Source organism: Scyliorhinus canicula, chromosome 16 (genome assembly GCF_902713615.1).
Source record: "Scyliorhinus canicula chromosome 16, sScyCan1.1, whole genome shotgun sequence".
Taxonomy (NCBI): domain Eukaryota; kingdom Metazoa; phylum Chordata; class Chondrichthyes; order Carcharhiniformes; family Scyliorhinidae; genus Scyliorhinus; species Scyliorhinus canicula.
This window is the reverse complement of record NC_052161.1, coordinates 129912999-129934025: the sequence shown is the minus strand read 5'-3', so window position 1 is coordinate 129934025 and position 21027 is coordinate 129912999. Positions and strand designations below refer to the sequence as shown.

The 21027-nt window shown below is 44.9% G+C and overlaps 1 protein-coding gene across 1 annotated transcript in view; it reads left to right on the top strand.

The window, feature by feature from the left end:
- The window catches only part of prdm16 (PR domain containing 16), a 1033598-nt gene that overhangs the window by 788153 nt on the left and 224418 nt on the right, over positions 1-21027 (top strand). The window lies entirely within an intron of this gene.

The following is a 21027-nucleotide window of genomic DNA, read 5'->3' as shown; positions in this document are numbered from 1 at the left end:
TTCAATGAAGTTACTGTGAAAAGCCCCTAGTCGCCACATTCCGGCGCCTGTTTGGGGAGGCCGGTAAGGGAATTGAACCCGTTCTGCATTATAAGCCAGCTGTTTAGCCCACTGTGCGGCTTTACAGTGGAATTTACTGACTGTTAGCCTCGGTGGGATCCGCCTAGGGTTTCCTGGTGATGAGAGGTCCATTCAATGGGAAATCCCATTGACAATGGCGGGATCAGACGATTCCCGCTGGTGGGCCACCTCTGCCACCAAAGAACACACGACGGGTTCTGCAGAAAATCCTGCTCGACACTTCAATTATCCTGGAGCATGCCATGGGAATGAGTGAATGTCAGTGGAACATTTAAATGAAATGCTAATGATAGGATGGAATGATGATAAACCATTAGTTTACAGCTGATATAAAAATAAAATTTCCCCACAGATGGGTGGGTTTGGAGGATTCACAAAGAAGCTGTCTGGAATCTCTAGCAACTTTAGATAATCCATGGTCTTGATTTTCACCACAACAGAGAGACTTTCCATCACAGTGCAAATGGCAGCCAAACCTGTAAATCGCAGGCACTTCCCATTTTCACGGGGTGGGGGGGGGGGGGGGGGGGCGTGTTGGGTGGTTCGAATTACACCCATGCATGTTTCACATGGGCAGCTGGCCATTTAAATCATCAGTTGCCTCCACTCAAATCAGATTTTGGTAGCCCAGGAGTGTGAAACCTGAAGTGCAGAGAGTAGACCTGGTAAGAGCACATCTGAACGTTGTGCATTTCTTTGGATAGCAAGTATAAGCCTTTGTAGAGGTACGGTATCTCTTTGGATATGGTCCCAGGATACCTGTGGGGGAGATCATATGATCTTTGGTGGAGGTAAGATTGCCTTTGGAATTGTTAAAGTAGGCATAAATATCGGTCAAAAGAAATCATTAACTGTCAAGCTCAATGGAACTGCCAATAGACCTGTCAAAGGTGTTAAGAGGACCTGTGACAGGGCGCTGTCAAGTTGTTTAAAAGTTCTGCCCTTAAAATTTTTGGAAAGACTGTCTGGGATGTTTAAAAAGATCTTTGCTTTCTATTTTACTCTGTCTGTTAACATAAGCTTGAGTTCTTCCATTACTAGATTATTGTTGCATTGCTGATTTTACAGCCATCCATTATCACAGTAGGGTGTCTGTGATTTAGCAATTTGATTGACAGCGACAATTTGTTATAGACTCTTTGAAGTGGGACTATGCATTCCAATGCGTGTTGTTATAAAGGATTGTGCACTTGAATTAAATGTTTGTTGTTACAAGACTTCATGTAGTTAAAGGGATGTTGTAAGTGGGATTTTATGAAAGTATTTTTTTCTCACTATAATGAAGTATGCAGTGAACAGTTCCAACTTTATTTTATAGAACTTTACTTTTTCTCATCTTTGCATGGATCTTGAGGTGGATCATGGTGGATACTGGGTGGGTTGGCATGACAGACATAAGGGAAAATGGTGGTGGGAGGGCATGGACTGGCATGAATTGAATGAGTTGGCATGGGATATTGGTTTATATAGGGGCTACTCTAGAGCACCATAGAGGTGGATAAAGGAAAAACGTTGGCATGGCAAGTCTTAGGGGCCTTGGGGTGATGGGTTCTTGGCATGAAGTGACATGGATGTGGCATGGGGAGTGTGTGGGGGTGGGTTGTGAGGGATGAGATTTGGAGGAGGGATTTTATGGTTCGTACTTTTCTTTGAATTTATGGAGTGAAAATCTGACATCCGGGCCACTATATTTAAAAGTTAGGTTTGTGGAGAGGCGAGTTCTGCCAACTCTGCGCACCAGCCTTGTGGTTGAAAAACTAGGCTTTTGAATTTTGTTATTCTGGCCAGCATGGAGGTGCAGCAAGGCAGCAGACCACCTGGAGGCTGTTATTCAGAACAGCCTATGGATCGTTGAAGCCAGTAAGTAGGCATTAGCACTGGCATGGGCTTGACTGACACCCGGTTTCCTCCCTGCAACTTAGGGTACAGTTAACCCGTTTCTCGCATGCGTGAAGGCCACGGCATGTAAATTGTTTGAAGCTACATTTCAATCAGGTCCATTGCATTTTCCTACTTCCATTGGAACAGGAGGAAGCTTCTCCCCTGATGGTCCATCTTAATGACCAGGTACATCTACTTCAACAGAACTCAAGGCTTTTTAATATATTTTATAAAATTATAGCTAATGTGATTGTGCAAAGTTCTGTGACTGCAGTTGGAAGTATATAAGGACTATTACTTGACAATGGCCTTGTAACAACACCCACGTGGACTTTTGTGAGTCTTGTGAACTGATGTTGAATGTTGAAATCAACCATGATTGAATGGTGGAGTGGACTCGATGGGCCGAATGGCCTTACTTACGCTCCTAGGTCTTATGGTCTTATGTTGGATTCACCAGTTCCACATTTCTCCAATGTCTTATGGAGAATAAGGACAGTTGGGAATGAATGGATGGGATGGTGAGGGTAGTGGTGGGCAGGTTGGGGGGGGGATGTGATGTGGATGGTGCCAGGAAGCTAGTTTCATGTTACTCTCCTGAAATTAGACACATGTAAAAACGTCACCCGGAAGGATCTCCATGAAACAGTACCAGAAATTCTTCAGCACTAGTCAGTCAGATCTCCTTACTGCACTGGGTGTGTTCATCTGTGTCTGAGGGACATGAATAAATAAAGAGCCTTATCCACACGAAATGTGCTCTGAATGTTTTTTTATTCTACTTCAGGCCAAGGTTGCTGCCTCCATTATATGCGGTTGTTACACAGCCATTGTCAAGTGATTGATAGGACCCCATCAAACATTTCAGTTTCAATCCCTGCAGGCCGTGATGGTTCTTATCATTAAATCTCTGTTTAAAGTTCCTTCCAACACATTTTGTTTGGAGCGTCATTAAACTGTGATCCGTATCACAAAAGTACACTCTGTGTATCTTGTACTGATTATTGCAGTACTTGACGTCTCTTCCTCACAAAAAAGAGAAAAATAAACAAAGCTTGAATCAACTGATAAGATCTTGTGGAGCTTGATCATCTGAATTAAGCTTTTCTGATGTAAAGCAGTCCAATTGTGGAATATGGTAGTGTGGCGATTTTATTACCGGGCGAATAATCCAATAGTCTGTTTAATATTCCGCACGGGACCTACATGATGGGAATGATTATCTTCCCAGTGTTCCTTGCGGAATACAAGCTCCCCCACGAGGGGCGGGGTATCTCATTATTCAATGTATAAAAGGTCGGCCCGTAAGGCACCAACCAGAGTTGAAACCCAGTAGGGACCGGTCAAGTAGTGTAAATATCGTTGGTGTAAATAAAACTCTGGGCACAATCTACCCAAATGGGAACAGAGTCCCCTAACGTGTGCGATTAGCCGGATAGATTGGGGGCCTCAGTGGGGAACGCGTGGCTGAGGTCGCACTTAGTCCCGTGTTCTGCACTGCGCCACTCGCTGAAACTCCTCAGTGCAGAAGGAGATTCATTTCATGTCATCCCGAACTCTCGAACCCGAGACGCGACCCCGGAAACCCACCCCAAGCCCCAACTCACCTATGGGGGGGATCCATGATACCGGAGCATCCCAGTCCTTGTGTCCTTCTTAAAGTCTGGATTAATCATCTGGATTAATTCACATCCTACGATGGAAGTTTGAGAATTTTAATTGAGTTTTAAAAATTTGGAGAAAAAAAAGTTGGTGTCAGTATAAGTGACTATGAAGCTATGAATAAGTTATTCATGAAGGCCCCCCTTCTCTACTTTGCTCCTCACCTGAGGTGTGGTGATCCTCAGGTTAAATCACCACCAGTCAGCCTCCCCCTCAAAGAGGAAAACAGCCTATGGTCATCTGGGACTATGGCAACTTTATTTACTTACTTATGAAGCTATCGAATTGTCATACTGTTTCACTGATGTCCGTTAAGGAAATAAATCTGCCATTTGCCTGAGATTTGACTGAAGGCAACCACTCAGTTGTCGAAGAAGAGGGCCTACTGCCATCTTCTCAGGGTACCTAGGGATGAGCATTAAATGCTGTAAGCCTTGTGAAGCCAATGTCCTAAGTATATTTTTGTTAACTCACGAAGCCCTGGGGACTCATAAGCAAATGGCCCTCCACTTTCTACTGAGCTTGTTGAAAGGCCCACACATGGGTGGAAGTTTGCATTTGATACTTGAAACCCATGAAAGTTAGGTTCTTGATGTTACCCAAGGTACAAGTTTTGCCTGCTTATATTTTTGACTGATGGCAGCAGTGGGGAACCCCCACACATATATCGGCAACATTAAAACTGCCTTCAGATATTGCAAATTCACAGAATATTAACACACTAATTATATTGTCTTTCTGGTAACATTCCCATGTTCATTCAGTCTTTTTCCTCTTTTCGTTCCACTCTTCATTTTATTTTCCCCCTTTTTTCTTTCCCTTTACTTTCTTTCTCATTCCTTCTCCTGATGTCTTTTTCATATTTTGTCCTTTTTCTTTCTCTCAACATGGGTCCAGCCCCTATCATTATGCACACACATCTCCTGCTGTTTTTAATAGGCCTGGAGGCTTTACCTTTTGATGAGGACCAAACAGCACAGTTTGCTCCTGAATACTTTCACTGTAATCACTTAATGCCATATATTAATCATCACTGTCACAAACAGGCCACTTCATATTTTGGGACCTAAATAAGGCAATACAGCATACATCAGATAAGGATAATTTTTAGAATATTAAAACCCACCAATTTCTTTGCATGGTCGAAGGGATTCTTCAAACTTTTTTCTCATGTGTGGGTTATCTCCGGGTGCTCTGGTTTCCTCCCACAGTCCAAAGATGTGCAGGTTAGGTGGATTGGCCATGATAAATTGGCCCTAGGTTGGGTTACTGGGAAAGTGTGGGGTACCCGAGCCTAGGTAGAGGGCTCTTTCAGAGGGTCGGTGTAGACCCGATGGGCCAAATGGCCTCCTTCTGCACTGTAGCGATTCTATGAAACAGTGTGTCTTGAGAGTACAACTAATGATGAGTAAGGTATTTCCATTTTTTGTTCCCCTTGAAATGTAAAGATTAATTTTAAGTAAATGTGGACTTTCTCAGAAGGAACTTGTGTTTATATGGTATCTTTCATACCTAAGAACATTCTAAACTGCTTCACAGCCAATTAATTACTTTCTGTTTTATCACTGTTTGTATCTGCAAATGTCATGGGCAATTGTTACACAGCAAGATACCACAAACATAAAAAATTACATCACTGGCAAGTTAATCTGTTTTGGTGGTGTTGGTTTTAATAACAACCCAAAGATGTGCTGTTTGAAATGCCCATCAGCCATGATTGAATGGCGGAGTGGACTCGATGGGCCGAATGGCCTTACTTCCACTCCTATGTCTTATGGTCTTATGGTTGGGTGAGGCATGTTGTCCAGGGTGATTTTAGACACAGAATCATTTAAAGATCTTGTAGTAATCCACGGGAGGCAGGAGTTCCGTCACCACACCAATATTTATTTACAATAACGATATTACAGGAGCAGCTACAAACAGTGCTGCTAGCAGTCCAATCAACCTAAGACTGCTCACAGAGCCTACACAGGTGCTTATATGGGCCCCCTCAATGAGCTATCATTGAGGGAGCTCATACTCCAATTGGCCAACCAATAAAGCCAATTGGAGTTAATTACACACCCCCCCCCCCCCCCCAGGTCCGAGGAATTCCTGCCAGCTGGCATTCCTCTGAGCTTCTTCCTGCTTCTCATGTCTGGGTCTGTCACCTCTGTGTCGTCCGCCGGGTCGTTCTCCGAAGTGGGCGGGGTGTACCTTATAGGTGCCCGTCTTTTCCTTGATGACCTCCTTGGAAGTTGTTCTTCCTCCTCCTCGGGGAGAGGTGTCGCGGCGGCCTCGTCGAGTGTGTCCATCTCCGACTCTGATGACTGGATGACGGGGTCTGGAGAAATTGCTCGGGGCTGGGGTGTGGGTATCCTTTCCGTCTGGGCTATCCCAGCTTGAGGCGGTCCTGCTTCGCCTGCCTCCAGGTGTGGTTCCGCTGCCCTTATTTGGTCTAGGTGTTTCTTCAGCAATTCCGTTACTTCTTGGAAAGTTTTCGTGTCCGGTGCATCGGGATAAGTCAGACTACGTATAATGGCGAAAGCGGAGGGTCCGCACGCCAACAGCAGGATAAGCCGTCTCCTTTCGTCCGTCAGTATATCATTTGCCCGGAAGAAGTAACACATTCTCTCCACATACTGGGACCAGTCCTCAATAGCCGGGTCGAATGCCTCTAACCTCTCAAAAAACGGCATTTTAAAAATGGCAAGGCTTACCCTCCGAGTGCGGCAGCTGGTCTCCGCAAAATTCGTAGTTTACCTCGTCACCACTGTAGTAATCCACGGGAGGCAGGAGTTCCGTTGCCACACCAATATTTATTTACAATAACGATATTACAGGAGCAGCTACAAAACAGTGCTGCTAGCAGTCCAGTCAACTTAAGACTGCTCACAAAGCCTACACAGGTGATTATATGGGCCCCCTCAATGAGCTATCATTGAGGGAGCTCATACTCCAATTGGCCAACCAATAAAGCCAATTGGAGTTCATTACAGGTCTGATAATGAAAAAGGAATACTAATATATCCAGTAGAAATTAGTTCCAGAGGCATTAAAGCATGATTGTATTTTTCAAGCTTTAACTCTAGAAAGGCATTAAGACCCTGTAATTAAGTTGAATGCATCTCAACAGATATGACTACATCCAGTACTAAGAGTGATACCAGAAAATGTTGCTGTCCACCATGCTTAAAGATAAAACCATTGTGGGTGTTCCCTCATCTACCAAAAAGAAACTTTGAAGAAGCAGATGTAATGTCCAGCACCTTATGTCACATGTAGATTGGAAAATCAGCCATGGATCCCAATCGTACCACTAGCCAGTCATCTCTTCCAAAGAATGCACATGTGGGGATAAGCCTGGTACTCCCCACAGTTCAACAGGCCTCATTTATTATCCAAGCTGGTTTAGCTCACTGGGCTAAATTGCTGGCTTTTAAAGCAGACCAAGCAGGCCAGCAGCACGGTTCGATTACCGCACCAGCCTCCCCGGGCACGCACCGGAATGTGGCGACTAGGGGCTTTTCACAGTAACTTCATTGAAGCCTACTCATGACAATAAGCGATTTTCATTTTTCATTTTACATTTTCAAGCTTATGTTTAAAGATTGGCTATTTTGGTGAAGTATGGAGAAGGGAGGCCTGCACTTATCAAGGCCACAACTCAACACCAGTCAGTGACTTCAGGCCAGACAGGGAGCTGGGAGGGGATCAGGGTTTTGGGGAAGGTTGTGGTGTGGGGAGCATCAACGCAGTTTAGAGCTCAACTTAGAAAAGTTGTAGTCAGTGTTGTTATTGCGAGTTAACTGGGGAGAAAAAAATCCTTTATCCTGGGGACAAATAAAATGCACATGTAATCTCCACAAGATACTGGTTTAGCACAGGGCTAAATCACTGGCTTTGAAAGCAGACCAAGGCAGGCCAGCAGCACGGTTCAATTCCCGTACCAGCCTCCCCGAACAGGCGCCGGAATGTGGCGACTAGGGGCTTTTCACAGTAACTTCATTTGAAGCCTACTTGTGACATTAAGCGATTTTCATTTCATTTTAATTCAAGATGCCTCCGTTAGCTCAGTGTTCTTCAAAGTCGGGGGCGCGACCCGCGGGTGGGATGCAAGCTTGTGTCGGGAGGGTCGCGGAGCCATTGTCCGTGGCGCTGCCGATCGCGCAAATCCCCGTGCGGCAGCCTGATTTTCATAACGCCGGCTGCAAGCGGCCGCGAACATGTAAAAAAAAAAATTTGCCCGCATTACGCATGCGTGCCGATAATCGGGCTCGCATGCGCAGTGCGGCCGCTATTTTTAAAAATGGTTGCAGCTTTTTGTTTTACAAGTTCTGTAGTGGTTTTAATTCATTTATTCATTTATTTTCTTCATTTAATTTTTATTTTTTTCATTTATTTTATTCATTTTTTTTTACAAGTTCGGGGGGGGTTTCTTCATTTTTTTTCATTTATTTTATTCATTTTTTTTTTACAAGTTCGGGGAAATTTTATTCATATTTTTCATTTATTTTACTCATTTTATTTTTTTATTTTTTACAAGTTCGGGGGGGGGGTGTGGGGGGGAGTTTATTTGATAAAATTTTACAGGAAAAAATTTTAGAACTTTGGACAGATGGAGACTCCATGCTTTCCGACACCAGAAGGCTTCACCTTCATCCAACGGGTTCCATTGGAAGAGCGTGTACCAGGGCCAAAGGGACCCAAAAACTCAGGAATTTAGTTACTTTCTTCAGGAAACAAAATACATATTCCAAGAAAAGAAAGCGACAAATCTTTGCTTTCATTGAAAAAAACCGGACTTTGAGATTTTAGAGAGGTAGAGTATTGTGGGAAAGAATTCAGCACAGTAGAGATGGTTACTAATGTTAACGCTGCCCTCAGTGGAAGTTTATTACATTTGTATATCAGAGAGACTGTTTTCATGCAGATATCAGCTGATCCATTTTCGTGCTCTGTGGTATACCTCTTGTTTCCAGTAATGCTAATGCAATTGCAGTATAAATTCACTAAATAACTAAATAATGGGCCACCTTTCTAGAAATTAGCTAGTTACTGTATATTTAGAATTTGCTTTTCGTGGTCATCCAACATTTCCTGCAATAAATTTGTGTCGCTCCCAACAAATTAATCACCGTCATAATAGGTTTTCATAATATATGTATAAAATATTAAGCAATAGTTACGGGGCTTATTGTAAGGCATCTTGAAAAGTCTCTGTGAATTAACCCTTTCTTGTAATTATTTTCCCATATTGGTTAGGTGCACTTCAGAAAGAAAAGGGAGTTCCAAGCTTTTGACTCAGTGACAGTGAAGGAAGTGCAATATATTTCCCAATTAGGATTATGCATGACTTGAAAGGAAACTGGAAGATGGCAGTGTCCCTATGCACCTGCTGCCCTTGCTTGTACATAGGACAAAAGCTTGCTACATGCTTAATAGTAAGAAAATAAAGATTACATGGATAAAGTTGCAGCAGATGTGCAAAAATACTCTGCAAATTGAAAGTGCAGCAGACAGGACCACCTTGCAGCACTTGCTCTACCATTTTAGTTCACTTCCCTGTCATTTATTTGTGTGGGAAATTCCAAACACACAGATGATATTAAACATTGAGAGTATGGGTGTGATCGAATGGCCTCGATACCACGAACTTGGTGACGCGACGAGACTGTTAAATCTCGCAACAGGCCTCTTGCGAGATTTGCAACGCTCAAAATGACTTGCAAGATCTAACGAGGTCTCTCGAGATGTCAGGATCTGGATATCACCCTCACTGGGCGAGATCCAGATTAACATATTTAAGCGAGCCATTAGATTCATTTAAATATGTCTACGGCCGATTCTCCCTAGGGAGCCCCCGTCTGGGAGACCGTTTAGCACTGGTTCACATAAACGTGGAACAGGCATCATGGCATCTGGGGGAGGTCTTCCAGGCTATCAGAAGCCCTTGGGTGGTTGGGCTCTGGGCAGGGTGGTACCCTGGCATTCCTGCTGGCACCCAGGCCAGTGTGGAACTTCCAGGCTGGCAGGGGCAGTGCTTGGCTGGCAGTGCCAAGGTGCCTGGACACTAGGTTGCCTGTGCCAGGTCCCTGCCCTTAGGAGAATCTCATTGGATCAGTGGGGTGGTCCAGAGGCAGCAGTGGGGTGTCTGAGGCGGGGTTGGGAATTCGAAGTGGCATTTAGAAATGGTGCCTTGATCTCTTCCTGCACTGTCGAGCTGTGTTGAGCTTATCGGTGCAGGAAATAAGGTAAGTATGACCGTGGCGAGGCTTTCCCGATCGAGTCCAGAAAAAGCGACAGAATCCCATTTGATAATTGGGTCATTCTCAGTGCTGCAGGAGTCTAGAAAGACCCTGTTATAGGCACCCAAAACAGGAATGTTTTTGACACAATAAATCACGCCCGATCAATCACTAAAAGAATCCCCATATAATAGTAGTGCTACATCAGCTATGATGAAGCTGCAGCAATAAACATATCAGGTCTCTAAAGAGGCCTGGCTGGTAACCGCTTTGAACTGTATGAAGCAAAGGTTGCAGTGGCAGACTTGTATTGACATCAGCTGAATAGAGAAGCTTAGCTAACTGCATCTTGCCAAAGTTATTACAATAATTTACGTATTGCTGATAAAAGACATTTTGTCATAGCTTTTCTTTTTGCACTCAAATATAGGGCACAATTTAATGGAAAAGTAACAGAGACCCATTTTGGGCGCTTTTAGCCAGGTGTTTCCCTGTGCTCGCAGCACCGAGAACGACCCTGCTATTAAACAGCACTCTGCTCTTTTTCCGGGCCTCAGCGAAGTCTGTTGAGGTCACACTTAGGCTCATTTCCTGGTGCCCTGATCTCTGAATTCCTCACCGCAGCCTCCGGACATCCCCAACACCCCAACTTACAAATTGGGGGACCTGAAGCCCCCCGAACCTCATCTCATAAGGGCAGGGCACCCCCAGGCCTGATCTTCAGCTTGGGCAAGGTGCCACCTGGGCACTTTGGCACTGGCATCATTACCGGGGTGGCACCCAGGTGGCACTGCCAGGGTGCTAGGCTGGAAGTGCCATGGTGCCTGGTGGCATTGGAGGTGCCAGGGCACCTCCCTGTCCAGAGCCTGACCACCAAGGGGCCGCCCATCATGTGGGAGACCCCCAAGTGCCAGTATGCCTGGTCCAAGTTTGTGGAAACCAGTGCTAAATGGCACCCGCTCGTTGTCTCCAAGGCCAGGTCGTTCAATCTGATGCCATGGGTATCTTCAGCGCAGACAAATTCAAGTGGGCCTATCTGCTCACTTAAATATGCAAATCTGAATCCCGGGTTGGGTGCGATGAGGCCAATAGATTGCCCATAAAGTTGTTGTTTCCCCTGTCATTGGTATTCTACGGCAATACTCCTGATGAGTGCAAGACAAAAAGCTTTGCCAAAATGTCTTTTTTCAGCAACTCAAATCGTCTATTACCAAACGACTATTAACAGTAGCTTACATTTAAATATCGTTGTTAATGTAGAACAAATGTACCAAAGTGCGTCATAAAGGAATGCCAAGCTTATGCGGGAATGTTAGGAAAGGTAACTATCGACTTGGTTGAAGAGATGGGTCCTTAGAAGGCTTTTAAAGAGGGAAGAGAGGCAGGTGATTTAGGAAAGGAGTTTCACAATATAGGACTGATTGTTGAATGCTGTGCTACCTAGGTAGAGGAAAAGGCAGAGAAGGCCATAAACTATGCTGCAATGTATCAGGGAGATGAATGTTACACCATCAGGGTACTATCTCTGGGAGTCTAATGCAGCACTATATTTGGGCGTTTTAACGTTTTACAATATGTGTCTGGCGCTGCATTATGTGTGTGGGATTCTAACATTGCATTATATTAGAAAGTTGAATGCTGCGTATGTGGTATTTAAATGCTGCAGTATATTTGTGAGTATAAAGCTGCATCATATGTGGTATTTTATTGCTGCATTATATCCAGCAGCACCCTTTGCAAATATCAACACAAAGCTACACATAACAAAACGACAAAAGTAAACTTGGCAAGGTGTCGCCAGCAAATTTAAGAGCCTGGGACCAGCTCATTCCTTTATTTTATTCCTGTAACAAATATATTTTGGTTAATAAAGCGTTACTTTATTCATTTCTGTACGATTATTTTATAAATCCAATGCTTGGATATAAGTTCAGAGCATTAAATATCTGCCTGTGTGATACTATATCCTCTCCAATATTTTCACTTGAGAACAGCCCAAATCCCGGTTAATGCATTGGGCCCTGACTGGAACATCTGCACCAAATCTTCATTTGTCGTTACTTTGAGCTCAGGTTTCACCTTCACCTGTCAACAGTGGTTTATCCTTGTATTTTCATTACTTCTGTCTCCCCGTCTGTGCTGACCCTTCCCCCCACCAAATCCCCCATCCCACCCCACCAAAATATGTGGGACCCTTGGGGGACAGTGAAAGGGCGAAAAATAACAAACAGGCAGAAATATTTTCCTGCTTTAACTCACCAAGTACCAAATGTCTTTCATACTTTCATGCTGCACACATGAATTAAATCACGGACACATAAACAATATTGAATGTTGCTGCTCTAATGTTGAATGCTAAGATTATAAAACCGTCAGGTACTTCTTTATTACAGCATTTTAGAAGTGTGTTGGGAGCAGAAAAAGATACACTCCAGTTCTGGAATTATTATGAGGCTTTTGCAAAAAGATTACTGTCGAGTTAAAACTTTGAAATGGCACTTTAAGAATATTGCCATGCAAATGTTTAACAAGTCCAAATTGAAAAATTTGTCTTAAATTTTAATTAAAAATAACATCACAGTCCTACAAAAGTAAGAGAAAGGAATTTGACATAAATGTGTCAAGTATTCAGATGTGAATAATCACGCACTAATTTCTAAGATTAAGAGTATTAACTTGTTTAAGGGTGTGAAAGGAAATTTTGACTGGACGTACTGAGATATGAGAGTCTTGCGAATATCAGGTTCAGGGTCATTTGAAGTAATCATGGTGCATTGAGACCTGTTTGTTTTTTATTTTTCCAATTGAGGGACAATTTAGTGTGGCCAATCCACCTACCCTGCACATCTTTTGGGTTGTAGGGTGAGACCCACGCAGGCACATGGAGAATATGCAAACTCCACACAGTGACCCAGGGCTAGGATCGAACCCGGGTCCTCGGTGCCATGAAGCAGCTGTGCTAACCACTGCGTCGCGTGCCGCTCTTGGGACCTGTTTTGCAAATGCAGCCTGGTATCCTGGTCTGCACGACGTTGGAGCTAAAAAGATTGCCAGAGTGTGTAAATGGAAAGTATGAAAAGATCCCTACAGTAGCACAGTGGTTACCACTGTTGCTTCACAGCGTCAGAGTCCCAAGTCCCTGACTTGGGTCACTGTCCAGGGGCTTTTCACGGTAACTTCATTGCAAAGTTAATGTAAGCCTACTTGTGACAGTAAAGAGTACTAAAAAATTAAAGCAGGTTTGGATAAACCATTGGAAATATGAAGGAATGTATTAGAGGTCTGCACTTGGTCAGTCATTGCCCGATACTGGTATACAGCATTTGAAAGTATGAAGGAAAATACTTTGCATTTATTTAGCACCTTTTAGGATCTCAGAACCTCTTTACAGGCAATGAAAGGACTTTTGAAGTGTCGTTCCTTTTGCACTATAAAAAACATGGCAGCCAATTTGTACACAGGAAGGTCCCACAACCAAAGAAATAAATGGTTAGATTATCTATTTCTGGTGATCTTGCTTGCATAATAAATATTCACCAATCACAAGACAAAAAGTGGGCATGTATTCTGGAGATTTCTTATGCTCCAGACTTGTTGTTTAAAGTACAGCTGTCAGAATTTGATGGTGGCTTAAGCCACAGAGACTTAAAGACTTTGGCTGACAAGCGGGAAACTGCAGCGAGTGACTAACGCCTTCCCCCCTCCCCCTTTAGTTGAATCCATACACACTATTTGATGACAGTTGCTTGAAGTTGCATTATTATTTGGTGGGCCTCACTGAGCCTCCAATTAAACTTCAAGACAAAACAATTCGCCAAAAAAAACCTATCTGAGAAACTCATTTCTGTCTCAATTCTGGCTAATTGCAGCAAGGATTCAAATAATGATAAAAGACGCTGCGGTCCGGATGTTGCAATTTTAGTAGTTCTGCGCTTTAAAATTAGGCAAGTTGCATACTTTTAAAACTCTGCAAATTAGAATGCACCTGTTTTGATGCAGAGAATGTGAGTATATCTCTCCACTAACTGCTCCTAAATACATACCATAAACTTCTGCTATAAACTTTTGTTCCAGGGCAGTCATTAACTAGGATGCAGACCACAGGATGACTGCAATCAGAGTCCCAGTAACTACCAGTAATAAATCAGAAGTAATTGTTTCATTATTTGGGTAGCAGAGCAGTACAGAAACTTCCTGTACATTAGAACAGCTGCATTAGCTCCTTGTTCTCCTTTCTGGGGCTCCACCTACTGTGTACTTTTCTCACTATATAAATTACTTTCACAAATCCTTCAAGTTGTCAGTTGAGAAAATAAATTGCAGCCATGTGCCTTGTCCCAATGAGGCTGTGGCAGTTTTCCTTAATCTATTTTTGAGTTGAGATTAAATGTCGTAAACTAATCAACACCCGGAGAGTATACGCTCCAAACCACTTTTGGGTGAGATTGTGAAGGCGTAATCAAATCTCTGTTAAATTCCCACTCGTTACTCAAGTCAATATTGGCAGACATCTCTGCTTGATTGAATGCTCGGAGGGAAAATCAAATTAGCAACAATACTGTGGCAGATGAATTCCTGGAGTGTATGAGATGGTTTTCTAGACCAGGATGTTGAGGAACCAACTAGGGAATGTACTCGCCTACATATGGTATTATGCAATGAGAAGGGGTTAATTCATAATCTTGTTGTGCAGGGCCCTTTTAGGAACAGTGACCATAACATGGTAGAATTTTTCATCAAGGTGGAAAGTGAAGAAGCTCCATCATAAAACTCTGGCTTGAAATCTAAACAAAGGAAACTATGAAGGTGTGAGGTGCGAGTTGGTTAAGATAGATTGGGGAACTCCACGATAAGATATGACAATGGATAGGCTAATATTTAAGCAATTAATATATGAATTGCAACAATTATGCATTCCTTTCTGGGGCTTAAATGCAACAAGAAAAGCGGCCTAACCATGGCTTACAAATTAAATTAAGGATAATATTAGATGCAAAGAGGAGTCATATAAAGTTGCTCGGGATAGTACAGTTGCACAGTGATTAGCACTACTACCTTACAGTGCCAGGGACCTGGGTTCGATTCCGACCTTGGGTGATTGTGTGGAGTTTGCGCGTTCTTCCTGTGTCTGTCTGCGTGGGTTTCCTCCGGGTGCTCTGGCTTCCTCCCATAGTCCAAAGATATGCAGGTTAGATGGATTGGCCAGGCTAAATTGCACTTTAGTGTCCAAGGATCTGCAGGTTAGGTGGATTGACCATAATCAATGCGCAGGATTATGGGGATAGGGAGGGGGAGTGGGCCTAGGTAAATGCTGTTTCGGAGGCTCGGTGCAGATTTGATGGGTCAAATGGCCTCCTTCTGCACTGTAGGGGTTCTATGGATTCCATGGATTTGTTGCCCTCGTTGAAACTGGTGGAAAGAGAATGAATATATTTAGCGATAGAATTAGCAAACGTCCCATAATGTCACTCACGGGGAGTCAACTGTTACTGTACTTTATATATCAGACATGGTAGCATGGTGGTTAGCACTGTTGCTTCATAGCGTCAGGGTCCCAGGTTCGATTCCCGGTTTGGGTCACTGTCTGTGCAGAGTCTGCACATTCTCCCCTTGTGGGTTTCCTCCGGGTGCTCCGGTTTCCTCTCACAAGTCTTCACAGCTCCAGGGTCCCAGGTTCGATTCCCGGCTGGGTCACTGTCTGTGTGGAGTCTGCACGTCCTCCCCGTGTGTGCGTGGGTTTCCTCCGGGTGCTCCGGTTTCCTCCCACAGTCCAAAGATGTGCGGGTTAGGTGGATTGGCCATGCTAAATTGCCCGTAGTGTAAGGTTAATGGGGGGATTGTTGGGTTACGGGTATAGGGTGGATGCGTGGGTTTGAGTGGGGTGATCATTGCTCGGCACAACATCGAGGGCCGAAGGGCCTGTTCTGTGCTGTACTGTTCTATGTTCTCTGTTCTATGTTAAGTCCCGTTAGGTAATTTGGACATTCTGAACACTTCCTCTGTGTACCCGAACAGGTGCCAGAATCTGGCGACTAGGGGCTTTTCACAGTAACTTCATTGCAGTGTTAATGTAAACCTACTTGTGACAATAAAGATTATTATTATAACAATAGGGGCGTGGATCATGTGGCAGAAGTGTGCCCTTTCCAGGAAGTGGGCATTATATGCAAGATTTTGTACGTGTTGCTATTCCATCCCGTCTAGTGTACACACATGGAGTGAAGACCAAGTAGTCCCGAAGTGAAGGGGTGTTAGAGGGCAGGGGATAAATGGAGCATGTAAAAATAATTCAATCCCAAATGTTAAACTCCACACAGACAAGCACCCAAGGTCGGAATCGAACCCAGGTCGCTGGCACTGTAAGGTAGGAGTGCGAATCACTGTGCCACTGTATTGCCCCGAGCAACTTCATATGACTTCTCTTTGCATCTAATATTATCCTTAATTCTCATATAATACTTTGATTTTAGGGGGTATTGACTTGGTCCCATTGCTTCCAATGCAGGCAGCATGCCAACTTCATGCTGCAAGTTAATTTGCATGATTGCAGTGTAGAATCAGTGCCAAAAGTGCTGTTGAGTGGCTGCATCCATCAGCAGGTAGGCGAGGTTTGTACAAAACTCGCATACTTTCGCCTGCATTCTTAAAAGCCAGCTCCACCTATTGAAGGGCTGGGGGGGCAACACGGTAGCACAGTGGGTAACACTTTTGCTTCACAGCTCCAGGGTCGCAGGTTCGATTCCCGGCTTGGGTCACTGTCTGTGTGGAGTCTGCCCGCTCTCCCCTTGTCTGCGTGGGTTTCCTCCGGGAGCTCCAGTTTCCTCCCACAAGTCTCGAAAGACGTGCTGTTAGGTAATTTGGACATTCTGAATTCTCCGTCTGTGTACCCGAACAGGCGCCGAAATGTGGTAACTAAGGGCTTTTCACAATAACTTCATTACAGTGTAATGTCAGCCTACTTGTGATAATAAAGAATATTATTATTATGAGTAGATGCTGGAACTGTTTGTGGAAAAAAATTTAAGCAGAAAGAAGAGATCATTATAGTGCAACAGGGTGGAGATGAGTATATTGGATGCCTTGGTGGAGGGGATCCATGAGAGTTCCCAAACAACTTGTGCATGAACAGAAGGAGCAGGTACCTTGGTGGTCAGTGGTACAGTGAAGCAGTTAAGCCCTGAGGACATGGATGCAATGTTACAAGAAATTCAATGAGCTCTCATGAATAATCAAGGTCAGTGAATTAATCTTCAAATACCATATCCTACCACAGCGCTTGAAACTCATCTTCCTCAGTGTAGTAGTCAACTCCATTATCACACTTGTAGATCCAACCATGGTGCAGTGTCTGATGGCTGATATCTCAGTTTGTATCTTCACCAGCAGAAACCACCCAACATCCGGGTGCTGCAGTGGAAGCTCAGGCAGGAGTAACGCAAGCTCAGCATCTTGACATGCAACTTCAGACAATTGCAATCATGACTGCGGATACCAATGTGCAATGGGGCTTGCAGGCTCTCAGAATAGATAGCTATGATTGCTGAGGCACTGCTTTCGGAAAGCAGCATTATCTTCATGGAGTACAAACCTGCTATACTTTCTAAAGATGAGAGCATTCATCTTCCCACTACCACTCCATCAGTGCCCCTGCTGTTGCCTGTCAGATCGCCGTTCATGCCAAGGTGGTGCATCCAAAGGCACGCCTTCTGGGGCTATAGTAGTTCAAAGTCAGCCTGAAAGGCCATCTGCAGTCTCCTCTGACAGACAGTAGCCTTCCAGATGCTATGTCTGTATTTACGTGAGCTCACTGCTGGAATTAAGTATGTAGAATTATTACATGGAAATTAATAGCTTAGAAACAGGCCACATGGTTAAATGTGCACCACACAAACACCCTTCTATCTAATCTCACCCTATCAGCATATCCGTATATTCATTTCTCACTTACTTCCCCCTTAAAAGCATTTATGCTATTTGCCTTAACTATTCCATGTGATAATCAGTTCCACGATCTGATCACTCTCTGAGTAAAGAGCTTTCTCCAGGATCTCTTATTGGACGTGTTAGTATATGTATATTAATGCATATTTATGGCCCCTGACCTTTGCCATTAGTGAAACCATCTATGGCTCCCCAATCAGGGTCTCTGCCTCAATGATCAATGGGCCCGATCCAATTCAAGAGGGGTCGAAAAGATCCCCTCCTCATCCACCTTTCCAAATATCAAAAATATACTCCATGGTGTTTGTACCTTCCAGGCCCTCCGGCAGCCCAACAATTCTTAAATTCTGCCATCTGAAGTGATTCTCCAGATCAACCTTGACCTTTAACGTCTTCCGCTCCTCCGCTATCAACATCATCTTTGCCTCCAAAGAGACAATCCGATCACAATGATCATTGAGCTCCACCTCAACCTTCTTTATTGTCACCCCCGGTACCTCCATCCACTGCTCCAATCTGTCCAAGGATGTCTGCATAGTTGGCACAGCCCCCTCAATCGCATTCATCAGATCCTCAGTGACCGCCTGTCGCTGCTTCTTAAATTCACCTGTTCAGAAGTCCACTAACTTCTCGATCGTCCACTGAGGGGACAACAACCCACAGAGGACTCTGCCATTTTCTCCTCTTCGGAGGACCTTCTGAATCCAACAAGGATCTCTTGCCTGATTTCTACCTTGTGTTGTACCCATCAGACATCACTCAAAAGAGGGGAAGTTATTCCAACACACTGCACCAATTTCTTGCCAAACAAAACCGTTCGATTGGGCAGAAATGATTGAAAAAACAAATCCCCAGGCAGGAGCCATGGTCTGTGCAACTGTTCACCTCACAGCCGCCATCGGAAGTCCCCCAAACAAAATAGTTGAATCGTTCTGTGTATGAGCTCCCTCGCTCTGTGTGCGCGATTCTCCCAGCCCCACGCCGTGCCAGAGAATTGCCGCAACCGCGCCATGCCGTCTCGGCGCCGGCACGCGATTCTCCGAGGTGCGGAGAATCGGCGCTATTTGCGCTGCCGATTTTGACGCGGTGCTGGTCACGGGGTGCAGTACGAGGCCGGGCCGCCGATTCTCCAGCCTGGATGGGCCGAGCGGTCCTGCGGAAAAAGCAGAGTCCCGCCGGCACCATCCACACCTGGTCGCTGCCGGTGGGAACTCTGCACGAAGGGTCGGGAGGGCGGCCTGTGTGGGTGGAGGGGGGCTCCACCCCAGGGGGTGGGAGGGCCTCCGATGGGGTCTGGCCTGTGATCGGGGCCTACCGATCGGCGGGCCGGCCTCTCCCCCCCCTCCGGGCCGACTTTGTTGCGCGCCGGCCCCAGATCCCCCGCACCATGTTGCATCGGGGCCGGTGGGTTCCGTAAAGCCACCGCGCATGCGCGGGTTGGCGCGTTGCCACTGCGCATGCGCAGTTTGGCGCCACCCTCAGTGCGGCCAGGAAGTGAGGATGGAGTGGCGTGAACCGCTCCAGTGCCATGCTGGCCCCCTGTGGGGGACAGAATCGCTAGTGCCCAAGCCCGTTTCGTGCCATCGTGAAACACGACGGTGTTCACAACGGCGCGGACACTCTGTCCCTCGATCGGAGAATTGCGCCCTGTATTCTCATCAAACGATCCCATGGTGCCAAAAGGCCCACCATTTTTGTCTATGCAAGGACCTGTGTGTGCACAATGTGGTATGACTTTTTAGCACTACCTTGTACTCTTTCTCCCCAAAACAACGCGCAACCTGAGCTCCGCTGGTTTTTCTTTGTGTTTTGCAACAGCCCCAGCTCTAACTTTGTTTTTGCACGGTACTTGCCACACAAGCCTACTGTGTTTGTTTCGGGCAGAGCACTTGGCAGGCTCCTTTGCAAAGTTGTTTCCGTCAGATTTTTCTGCGATTTTTTGGTTCCTCCGATGGCTGCAACGATTGTTTGATTCCCCCATCACCAGCTTCTATGTAGCGACGAGTTCAATAATTTATTATTTCTTGGGTGTCTACAAACACTGTTCGCCAATCTTGCCACCAGTGGTGGATTCAAGATCGAGTTTGCAGGCCTTGGAGGTTCAACCAAAATGTAGAACTTTATTTCATGGACGTTAACACTGCAGGATGTTAGATCGCCCGTGGAAACAGCCGATTACATCAGGCAGTCAATCTCCTGTTCAGTGCTCCTCTTCAGGTACAAGGCTACTTGCGTGGAAACACAAAAACACTGTGAATACACAGCATAAAGTAGTAAAGTTTACATTACACTGCATTGTTGGAATTAGTGTCTTTCATAGAAGCATAGAATCCCTGCAGTGCAGAAGGAGGCCATTCGGCCCATCGGGCCTGCACTGACCCTCTGAAGGAGCACCCTATCTAGGCCCACCCCCTGGCCCTATCCCCCATAACTTTGTAACCCCACCTAACTTGCACATATTTTTCCATTAAGGGCATTTTAATATGACCAATCCACCTAACCTGCACATCTTTGTACTGTAAGAGGTAACCGGAGCACCTGGAGAAAACCCAAGCAGACATGGGGAAACCATGCAAACTCCCCACAGTCAATTGAACCTGGGTCTCTGGCGCTGTGAGGCAGCAGTGCTAACCACTGTGCCACTGTCTAAGGCATAAGTTTTCAAAACTGGAGTCCTTCGACCCAAAGATGATTGTGAGAGGATGCCAGGGGATTCACAAGACTGGTACATTTTTATTCTTATGTAATCAGATTTCTGTATTTGGTCACTTACTAAAGGGCTATTTTGTTGCTGCTCGCTAATAAAATTCTGGGTAAATGTCAAGGAGTCTACACAGAACAAATGCCAAGATTACCTCCTCCCATCCTTTCCCCCGCCCAGCTTCACTGCAGAGGGAGGGATTTAAGGACTTGGAGGTGGATACAGTGGCTACATGAATATTAGTGCCCACTGCTTCCAGATCCAACTGAATTACTGATTAAATTAATCCAACTGTTACATGTTCCCATGGCAGCTAATCTTAATATGACAATGTACTTGTCCTGTAGGCAATCATAATGGTCAATAGTTTTGAAAAATTTATTTGAACTCTTGACAATTCAATCATTTTAAAGGCTGGAATGATAGTTCTGTTTATCTTTTGGTGGATGATATTGCCTTTTCTGCTGTACAGCCAATGGGGTGCAGTCATTTGTAATTTAGGAAACACAGCAGCCAATTTACACACATCAA